Below are 11,210 nucleotides of genomic sequence, written 5' to 3'. Positions count from 1 at the left end.
TAATAGCAACATCAACACCAAGAGAAAGGGTGACAAATGGCTTTTATCTGGAACTTTTCATGTCCAAGGAGCTCAATGTGCTTTCTGTGTACAACAGGGCCACTGAACTCCACACTGGCCACTGAACCACAGCAGTGGCTTGCTGGCTTGACATCTCCCAAGGAAAATGTTGAAATCGCATGTGGAACAGGAAAATGACCCTCGAGTACGGGGGAAAAAAAAGAAAAAGATCATCTGGAGCGCGCCAACCCATGTCCGGACAGCCCAGATCCCTCGACGAGGTGGCCGAGTGGTTAAGGCGATGGACTGCTAATCCATTGTGCTCTGCACGCCTGGGTTCGAATCCCATTCTCGTCGCGCTCCATGTCTGACACGTGTGCCCGTTCGGCGTTGGCCCTCCTGTCGTTTGCTCCGGTTCTAGAGCCGTGCATTTTCTAGCGGTGGCTGAACATGGTATAGTAGGCTAACGTCGGTATCGAGCAGTAACAGTAACGGTATTTACGTGTCGCTGCTGCCAAGTGGCTCTGGGTTGAGACCGCGTTTTCACTTACTTGCAACGCAAACGGAGAAAGCGATTTTTGACAGTCTCTCGAGAGACCGCGCTAGGTGTTTAGGGATAGACTTTGTCAGTTCCCCCTGGGATGGTGGCCTCTCAAATAGTTTGTGATTCCTTATACAGTAGAAGCCTGCTTCGTGGCTTAAATCCAAGCTAAGGAAACGAGTTAGAGGTCTGATGCAGAACTGCGAATTCAATGAAGGGGAACACTACAGTACATTGCACTGTATGTGTGAGGAAAGCTGCCCCCTTCAGTCCCTTGTCGACCGAACAGAGGACTGTAAAGGATACCGCCAAGAAACTTAAGGATGCTGGTTGGAATCCAGCTCCAAAGAAGCCCCTTTGGGTGTTATGTCATCAAAAAGTAAGAACAGCGAATCTCCCTTTGATCAAAAGCGCAACAGAGCTGTTTTCCGTGGAGCAGGTTTCAGACCCGTAGACCTGTTTTATTTGTAGGGCAGGGCGCATTCCCAAACGCGAATCTCCTGTTTTAGAAATGCTTTGGGCGGCGTGAAGTGAAAATAAGAAGTGGGCTCCAGATGCACATGGAAGCAATCAAGTGTTTCATCCGAGCTGTTTCAAAGACTGCCCAAGAGCTTTCCTTTCACAGAGGCGCAACGATTAATGATGGGGGTGCACCCTTCAATGCGCCTTACGACTCTAGGGAGTGATTGAGACGATTCGTAGCGTGTGCTCATTTCTCTCTATTCCCCGTGTTGCAGTGGTAGGATGACGTCAATTACTGCTTCGACACGTAACGGCATTATAATCACGTGCAGGAGCTGAGGGCTTTAGTTTTGTTTCGTTTTCCATGGCGTTCGTAAGCGCGCAAATCAAAGGCAAGTCCTGCGTCTAAGACGAACGTAAATGCTTTTGAAAGTGCAGTGTGGTGCAGCTTGTAAAATCCTTGTCCACATTTGTGGTTTGTTGATGTTTGTTCTGTCTGCCAAAGTTGCATTTTGACATCCGGACGGGGGGACTTTATCATTTGAACGTGAAGCCAGCCTTAAACCCTCTGAGGCGTGTCTGTCTGCCGGCACGTATCTTGTGAAAGGTATTTTCTTTTTAACGGAGAGCAACTTTAAAAAGGTATCCGCAGCCACCTCGCAGTCCGTGTTTGATTATAGGAGGAATGCGGCGGCGGCGGGCTCGCTTTTGTCGTGGTCGAGTGGTTAAGGCGATGGGCTCGAAATGCGTTGGGGCTTCCCCGCGCAGGTTCGAAACCTGCCGACTCCGGCGTCTGCCGCACGTCGCCTTGTGCCTGCGCGGCAGAGGCGAAGTGCCGCTTCTCCTTTCCTGGTACTATAACAACGCTAAATCGCTTGGCCCCGCTGCCATGGACATCAATTCTTCAGATAACCACACACTTTGCCTTCGCACCTCTGGTGCTCTGCTTATGCCTTTGAAAACCTAATGAATAAAGCTGAAAGAACCGACACGATATGTAGGTGCTCCTAAAGCACGCAGTAAACAACTGTTAACAGCAAGGGTTTCAGTGGGTTAACTGAGGAGAAGGCGTGATCGCTAATTGTTGACTTTTTATTTGGTGTTAGAAACACTCTTACTGTGCATGACGTGCAACAAATGTAGCCACAGAAATTGCATCACGCTTTCATGTATGCTATTGCAGACACCAACGTTGCCTAGATAGAAAACCGAAATAGCCGTGGGTTTGCTTGCTGGTCTGAAGGATCTCTCTTCGAATCTCTGTCATTTGTCAATGGAAGTAAAAGGCGCTGCAATCTCATACGTTCAGAATCAAACCCGCAGCTGTTGTTCGACTTTATTTCTTGACTAATTACAACTGAGTGTCGCATGAGCAGTTACATAAACTTGTCTGGTATATTTGAACACAGGTGCCGTTCTTCAATTAAAACTAACAGTACATTGTCAGGGACATTCAGTTCTATACAAACAAGAGACAGACAAGAGAATATTTCTACCGTTCATGTGGACTACGTGTTGACTTACTGATCGGAATAATTGAAAAGTTCGGGCTCATAGCCGATGCAGTGCGTGCTAATTAGAACAGCAACGCTGAGCTCTCAGCACCGTACTGAGCCCAGGTGTTTTTCTAAAGCTGTCAGGTGCAGTTCATTTACATGAAGGAAATCTCTTACTGGGTACGATTGCAATGCAGTAAGTAGCACAGACTACTTAGGGAGTAGCCCGATGCGTTTAAAAACGACCCGAGCCAGGCAGGAGTCCAACCCGCAATCTCCTGATCCGTAGTCAGACGCGTTATCCATTGCGCCACTGGCCCCGGTGTGACACTGCAGGACTGTAACCCAGTGAGATCAGCACTGCAACTAGTAAAATATTACCCCCGGTCCATTCTTTACCAAAGTGAGAAACACCTGTTTTCTACATTTTGTCTGTTTTAAAACCATATCTCTTTAAACCAAACCAAGTGTCTGTCTTTTGCACTGATATTCTGATTCATTTCGATTTCAAAGAAAAAAAAAACATTATCTTCCAAAGCATCATAAAATTGTCCCTTCTTCCAGACTCTACTTCTCTCCTGTAGTAGTACAGCAGACCTTTCCAGGTGAGCAGATCACAGAGTCCGAAATGAGCTTCCTCCATCAAGCAAAGTACCTGAACATGACTCTGTCTTCATAAAAGTGCCCCTCTAATAAAGAAATTAAATCCGAAATCAAGAGGGCAGTTGCCTACTGAAGTTCAAGAAGTCATCAATTTTAACCTAGCAACACATTAAAGGCTGCATCTATACAAGTACGATTCTAGAAATGCTCACCAGATTACGTTTTAAGAAGGAACTGCGCCTCAGGTTCCGCCGAGATCTTAACTCGGATGGCAGGATTCAGAGTCCGGAGTGCGGACTGATGGCGCACGGAGGGTCCACATACTGTGGATCCCTCAGTGATCTTCCGCGTGTTCAAACAGCCAGCGTGTGACTCCCCTGTCCCCGTGACCTCATTGCTCTGCTCTCGCCTCTGTGCAGCCGAGCCCGACTCATGGTAAAGTGGAAAAAAGTATGCCCTCAACGTGAGATTGACTCTGGAGTGAGGATAGACGTTACCTTTTTATCGTTGAACAGGATGTATGTGATGTGGCGACTAGGTTCAATTTTGTATCCTCTTTAAAAGATTAAGGACTGGGGTGAGCGTGATTTACCACCCTTTCAGCTAAGAACCCGACGTGCGCACCGTTTAAGCTGCATAGACTCGGTCGTTTAACTCTTCTCCATTAGAAGGGTTAAGGTTAAAGAAAAAAACATTGCTGACTTCTTTTTTTTTTTGCCAGCCGCGAGTGCTGATTAGCAAGGTTTGTATTTCATGTTTTGCAAGTTGCATCCATTATAAGAAAAACAAGTTGTTCAAGACAGGAAATGAATGCTTGCATTTAATTAAGTCTAGCCGTAGGCGGTTGTCCATAATGACCAGTTCTGTTCGAGAAGACAGAACAAAAAAGGCACCGCTGGGATTCGGAGCCAGGGTCTCCTGTTTACTAGACAGGCACCTTAAGCAACTAAGCCACGGCGCCCCAGGAGAGCTGTCCTTTGACAGCCACTTGGACACACCACTCAGACACATCTGCATTCGGTGTGTGCTCCGCCTGCTCGCTGAGCAAGTTGCCACCTTTACATATAATAGCAACATCAACACCAAGAGAAAGGGTGACAAATGGCTTTTATCTGGAACTTTTCATGTCCAAGGAGCTCAATGTGCTTTCTGTGTACAACAGGGCCACTGAACTCCACACTGGCCACTGAACCACAGCAGTGGCTTGCTGGCTTGACATCTCCCAAGGAAAATGTTGAAATCGCATGTGGAACAGGAAAATGACCCTCGAGTACGGGGGAAAAAAAAGAAAAAGATCATCTGGAGCGCGCCAACCCATGTCCGGACAGCCCAGATCCCTCGACGAGGTGGCCGAGTGGTTAAGGCGATGGACTGCTAATCCATTGTGCTCTGCACGCCTGGGTTCGAATCCCATTCTCGTCGCGCTCCATGTCTGACACGTGTGCCCGTTCGGCGTTGGCCCTCCTGTCGTTTGCTCCGGTTCTAGAGCCGTGCATTTTCTAGCGGTGGCTGAACATGGTATAGTAGGCTAACGTCGGTATCGAGCAGTAACAGTAACGGTATTTACGTGTCGCTGCTGCCAAGTGGCTCTGGGTTGAGACCGCGTTTTCACTTACTTGCAACGCAAACGGAGAAAGCGATTTTTGACAGTCTCTCGAGAGACCGCGCTAGGTGTTTAGGGATAGACTTTGTCAGTTCCCCCTGGGATGGTGGCCTCTCAAATAGTTTGTGATTCCTTATACAGTAGAAGCCTGCTTCGTGGCTTAAATCCAAGCTAAGGAAACGAGTTAGAGGTCTGATGCAGAACTGCGAATTCAATGAAGGGGAACACTACAGTACATTGCACTGTATGTGTGAGGAAAGCTGCCCCCTTCAGTCCCTTGTCGACCGAACAGAGGACTGTAAAGGATACCGCCAAGAAACTTAAGGATGCTGGTTGGAATCCAGCTCCAAAGAAGCCCCTTTGGGTGTTATGTCATCAAAAAGTAAGAACAGCGAATCTCCCTTTGATCAAAAGCGCAACAGAGCTGTTTTCCGTGGAGCAGGTTTCAGACCCGTAGACCTGTTTTATTTGTAGGGCAGGGCGCATTCCCAAACGCGAATCTCCTGTTTTAGAAATGCTTTGGGCGGCGTGAAGTGAAAATAAGAAGTGGGCTCCAGATGCACATGGAAGCAATCAAGTGTTTCATCCGAGCTGTTTCAAAGACTGCCCAAGAGCTTTCCTTTCACAGAGGCGCAACGATTAATGATGGGGGTGCACCCTTCAATGCGCCTTACGACTCTAGGGAGTGATTGAGACGATTCGTAGCGTGTGCTCATTTCTCTCTATTCCCCGTGTTGCAGTGGTAGGATGACGTCAATTACTGCTTCGACACGTAACGGCATTATAATCACGTGCAGGAGCTGAGGGCTTTAGTTTTGTTTCGTTTTCCATGGCGTTCGTAAGCGCGCAAATCAAAGGCAAGTCCTGCGTCTAAGACGAACGTAAATGCTTTTGAAAGTGCAGTGTGGTGCAGCTTGTAAAATCCTTGTCCACATTTGTGGTTTGTTGATGTTTGTTCTGTCTGCCAAAGTTGCATTTTGACATCCGGACGGGGGGACTTTATCATTTGAACGTGAAGCCAGCCTTAAACCCTCTGAGGCGTGTCTGTCTGCCGGCACGTATCTTGTGAAAGGTATTTTCTTTTTAACGGAGAGCAACTTTAAAAAGGTATCCGCAGCCACCTCGCAGTCCGTGTTTGATTATAGGAGGAATGCGGCGGCGGCGGGCTCGCTTTTGTCGTGGTCGAGTGGTTAAGGCGATGGGCTCGAAATGCGTTGGGGCTTCCCCGCGCAGGTTCGAAACCTGCCGACTCCGGCGTCTGCCGCACGTCGCCTTGTGCCTGCGCGGCAGAGGCGAAGTGCCGCTTCTCCTTTCCTGGTACTATAACAACGCTAAATCGCTTGGCCCCGCTGCCATGGACATCAATTCTTCAGATAACCACACACTTTGCCTTCGCACCTCTGGTGCTCTGCTTATGCCTTTGAAAACCTAATGAATAAAGCTGAAAGAACCGACACGATATGTAGGTGCTCCTAAAGCACGCAGTAAACAACTGTTAACAGCAAGGGTTTCAGTGGGTTAACTGAGGAGAAGGCGTGATCGCTAATTGTTGACTTTTTATTTGGTGTTAGAAACACTCTTACTGTGCATGACGTGCAACAAATGTAGCCACAGAAATTGCATCACGCTTTCATGTATGCTATTGCAGACACCAACGTTGCCTAGATAGAAAACCGAAATAGCCGTGGGTTTGCTTGCTGGTCTGAAGGATCTCTCTTCGAATCTCTGTCATTTGTCAATGGAAGTAAAAGGCGCTGCAATCTCATACGTTCAGAATCAAACCCGCAGCTGTTGTTCGACTTTATTTCTTGACTAATTACAACTGAGTGTCGCATGAGCAGTTACATAAACTTGTCTGGTATATTTGAACACAGGTGCCGTTCTTCAATTAAAACTAACAGTACATTGTCAGGGACATTCAGTTCTATACAAACAAGAGACAGACAAGAGAATATTTCTACCGTTCATGTGGACTACGTGTTGACTTACTGATCGGAATAATTGAAAAGTTCGGGCTCATAGCCGATGCAGTGCGTGCTAATTAGAACAGCAACGCTGAGCTCTCAGCACCGTACTGAGCCCAGGTGTTTTTCTAAAGCTGTCAGGTGCAGTTCATTTACATGAAGGAAATCTCTTACTGGGTACGATTGCAATGCAGTAAGTAGCACAGACTACTTAGGGAGTAGCCCGATGCGTTTAAAAACGACCCGAGCCAGGCAGGAGTCCAACCCGCAATCTCCTGATCCGTAGTCAGACGCGTTATCCATTGCGCCACTGGCCCCGGTGTGACACTGCAGGACTGTAACCCAGTGAGATCAGCACTGCAACTAGTAAAATATTACCCCCGGTCCATTCTTTACCAAAGTGAGAAACACCTGTTTTCTACATTTTGTCTGTTTTAAAACCATATCTCTTTAAACCAAACCAAGTGTCTGTCTTTTGCACTGATATTCTGATTCATTTCGATTTCAAAGAAAAAAAAAACATTATCTTCCAAAGCATCATAAAATTGTCCCTTCTTCCAGACTCTACTTCTCTCCTGTAGTAGTACAGCAGACCTTTCCAGGTGAGCAGATCACAGAGTCCGAAATGAGCTTCCTCCATCAAGCAAAGTACCTGAACATGACTCTGTCTTCATAAAAGTGCCCCTCTAATAAAGAAATTAAATCCGAAATCAAGAGGGCAGTTGCCTACTGAAGTTCAAGAAGTCATCAATTTTAACCTAGCAACACATTAAAGGCTGCATCTATACAAGTACGATTCTAGAAATGCTCACCAGATTACGTTTTAAGAAGGAACTGCGCCTCAGGTTCCGCCGAGATCTTAACTCGGATGGCAGGATTCAGAGTCCGGAGTGCGGACTGATGGCGCACGGAGGGTCCACATACTGTGGATCCCTCAGTGATCTTCCGCGTGTTCAAACAGCCAGCGTGTGACTCCCCTGTCCCCGTGACCTCATTGCTCTGCTCTCGCCTCTGTGCAGCCGAGCCCGACTCATGGTAAAGTGGAAAAAAGTATGCCCTCAACGTGAGATTGACTCTGGAGTGAGGATAGACGTTACCTTTTTATCGTTGAACAGGATGTATGTGATGTGGCGACTAGGTTCAATTTTGTATCCTCTTTAAAAGATTAAGGACTGGGGTGAGCGTGATTTACCACCCTTTCAGCTAAGAACCCGACGTGCGCACCGTTTAAGCTGCATAGACTCGGTCGTTTAACTCTTCTCCATTAGAAGGGTTAAGGTTAAAGAAAAAAACATTGCTGACTTCTTTTTTTTTTTGCCAGCCGCGAGTGCTGATTAGCAAGGTTTGTATTTCATGTTTTGCAAGTTGCATCCATTATAAGAAAAACAAGTTGTTCAAGACAGGAAATGAATGCTTGCATTTAATTAAGTCTAGCCGTAGGCGGTTGTCCATAATGACCAGTTCTGTTCGAGAAGACAGAACAAAAAAGGCACCGCTGGGATTCGGAGCCAGGGTCTCCTGTTTACTAGACAGGCACCTTAAGCAACTAAGCCACGGCGCCCCAGGAGAGCTGTCCTTTGACAGCCACTTGGACACACCACTCAGACACATCTGCATTCGGTGTGTGCTCCGCCTGCTCGCTGAGCAAGTTGCCACCTTTACATATAATAGCAACATCAACACCAAGAGAAAGGGTGACAAATGGCTTTTATCTGGAACTTTTCATGTCCAAGGAGCTCAATGTGCTTTCTGTGTACAACAGGGCCACTGAACTCCACACTGGCCACTGAACCACAGCAGTGGCTTGCTGGCTTGACATCTCCCAAGGAAAATGTTGAAATCGCATGTGGAACAGGAAAATGACCCTCGAGTACGGGGGAAAAAAAAGAAAAAGATCATCTGGAGCGCGCCAACCCATGTCCGGACAGCCCAGATCCCTCGACGAGGTGGCCGAGTGGTTAAGGCGATGGACTGCTAATCCATTGTGCTCTGCACGCCTGGGTTCGAATCCCATTCTCGTCGCGCTCCATGTCTGACACGTGTGCCCGTTCGGCGTTGGCCCTCCTGTCGTTTGCTCCGGTTCTAGAGCCGTGCATTTTCTAGCGGTGGCTGAACATGGTATAGTAGGCTAACGTCGGTATCGAGCAGTAACAGTAACGGTATTTACGTGTCGCTGCTGCCAAGTGGCTCTGGGTTGAGACCGCGTTTTCACTTACTTGCAACGCAAACGGAGAAAGCGATTTTTGACAGTCTCTCGAGAGACCGCGCTAGGTGTTTAGGGATAGACTTTGTCAGTTCCCCCTGGGATGGTGGCCTCTCAAATAGTTTGTGATTCCTTATACAGTAGAAGCCTGCTTCGTGGCTTAAATCCAAGCTAAGGAAACGAGTTAGAGGTCTGATGCAGAACTGCGAATTCAATGAAGGGGAACACTACAGTACATTGCACTGTATGTGTGAGGAAAGCTGCCCCCTTCAGTCCCTTGTCGACCGAACAGAGGACTGTAAAGGATACCGCCAAGAAACTTAAGGATGCTGGTTGGAATCCAGCTCCAAAGAAGCCCCTTTGGGTGTTATGTCATCAAAAAGTAAGAACAGCGAATCTCCCTTTGATCAAAAGCGCAACAGAGCTGTTTTCCGTGGAGCAGGTTTCAGACCCGTAGACCTGTTTTATTTGTAGGGCAGGGCGCATTCCCAAACGCGAATCTCCTGTTTTAGAAATGCTTTGGGCGGCGTGAAGTGAAAATAAGAAGTGGGCTCCAGATGCACATGGAAGCAATCAAGTGTTTCATCCGAGCTGTTTCAAAGACTGCCCAAGAGCTTTCCTTTCACAGAGGCGCAACGATTAATGATGGGGGTGCACCCTTCAATGCGCCTTACGACTCTAGGGAGTGATTGAGACGATTCGTAGCGTGTGCTCATTTCTCTCTATTCCCCGTGTTGCAGTGGTAGGATGACGTCAATTACTGCTTCGACACGTAACGGCATTATAATCACGTGCAGGAGCTGAGGGCTTTAGTTTTGTTTCGTTTTCCATGGCGTTCGTAAGCGCGCAAATCAAAGGCAAGTCCTGCGTCTAAGACGAACGTAAATGCTTTTGAAAGTGCAGTGTGGTGCAGCTTGTAAAATCCTTGTCCACATTTGTGGTTTGTTGATGTTTGTTCTGTCTGCCAAAGTTGCATTTTGACATCCGGACGGGGGGACTTTATCATTTGAACGTGAAGCCAGCCTTAAACCCTCTGAGGCGTGTCTGTCTGCCGGCACGTATCTTGTGAAAGGTATTTTCTTTTTAACGGAGAGCAACTTTAAAAAGGTATCCGCAGCCACCTCGCAGTCCGTGTTTGATTATAGGAGGAATGCGGCGGCGGCGGGCTCGCTTTTGTCGTGGTCGAGTGGTTAAGGCGATGGGCTCGAAATGCGTTGGGGCTTCCCCGCGCAGGTTCGAAACCTGCCGACTCCGGCGTCTGCCGCACGTCGCCTTGTGCCTGCGCGGCAGAGGCGAAGTGCCGCTTCTCCTTTCCTGGTACTATAACAACGCTAAATCGCTTGGCCCCGCTGCCATGGACATCAATTCTTCAGATAACCACACACTTTGCCTTCGCACCTCTGGTGCTCTGCTTATGCCTTTGAAAACCTAATGAATAAAGCTGAAAGAACCGACACGATATGTAGGTGCTCCTAAAGCACGCAGTAAACAACTGTTAACAGCAAGGGTTTCAGTGGGTTAACTGAGGAGAAGGCGTGATCGCTAATTGTTGACTTTTTATTTGGTGTTAGAAACACTCTTACTGTGCATGACGTGCAACAAATGTAGCCACAGAAATTGCATCACGCTTTCATGTATGCTATTGCAGACACCAACGTTGCCTAGATAGAAAACCGAAATAGCCGTGGGTTTGCTTGCTGGTCTGAAGGATCTCTCTTCGAATCTCTGTCATTTGTCAATGGAAGTAAAAGGCGCTGCAATCTCATACGTTCAGAATCAAACCCGCAGCTGTTGTTCGACTTTATTTCTTGACTAATTACAACTGAGTGTCGCATGAGCAGTTACATAAACTTGTCTGGTATATTTGAACACAGGTGCCGTTCTTCAATTAAAACTAACAGTACATTGTCAGGGACATTCAGTTCTATACAAACAAGAGACAGACAAGAGAATATTTCTACCGTTCATGTGGACTACGTGTTGACTTACTGATCGGAATAATTGAAAAGTTCGGGCTCATAGCCGATGCAGTGCGTGCTAATTAGAACAGCAACGCTGAGCTCTCAGCACCGTACTGAGCCCAGGTGTTTTTCTAAAGCTGTCAGGTGCAGTTCATTTACATGAAGGAAATCTCTTACTGGGTACGATTGCAATGCAGTAAGTAGCACAGACTACTTAGGGAGTAGCCCGATGCGTTTAAAAACGACCCGAGCCAGGCAGGAGTCCAACCCGCAATCTCCTGATCCGTAGTCAGACGCGTTATCCATTGCGCCACTGGCCCCGGTGTGACACTGCAGGACTGTAACCCAGTGAGATCAGCACTGCAACTAGTAAAATA

The 11,210-nt window shown here is 47.5% G+C and overlaps 3 non-coding genes across 3 annotated transcripts; all 3 read left to right on the top strand.

The window, feature by feature from the left end:
- Nucleotides 1–275: 275 nt before the first annotated feature.
- On the top strand, nucleotides 276–357 carry trnas-gcu (transfer RNA serine (anticodon GCU)). Its single transcript has one exon. It is a non-coding gene; the product is annotated as a tRNA-Ser (tRNA).
- Nucleotides 358–4,442: 4,085 nt separating this feature from the next.
- On the top strand, nucleotides 4,443–4,524 carry trnas-gcu (transfer RNA serine (anticodon GCU)). The gene has a single exon. It is a non-coding gene; the product is annotated as a tRNA-Ser (tRNA).
- A 4,085-nt stretch (nucleotides 4,525–8,609) lies between these two features.
- Nucleotides 8,610–8,691, top strand: trnas-gcu (transfer RNA serine (anticodon GCU)). The gene has a single exon. It is a non-coding gene; the product is annotated as a tRNA-Ser (tRNA).
- Nucleotides 8,692–11,210: the final 2,519 nt, after the last annotated feature.

This window comes from Lepisosteus oculatus, unplaced genomic scaffold (genome assembly GCF_040954835.1).
Source record: "Lepisosteus oculatus isolate fLepOcu1 unplaced genomic scaffold, fLepOcu1.hap2 HAP2_SCAFFOLD_113, whole genome shotgun sequence".
Classification (NCBI taxonomy): domain Eukaryota; kingdom Metazoa; phylum Chordata; class Actinopteri; order Semionotiformes; family Lepisosteidae; genus Lepisosteus; species Lepisosteus oculatus.
This window is presented reverse-complemented; position numbering and strand designations above follow the sequence as displayed.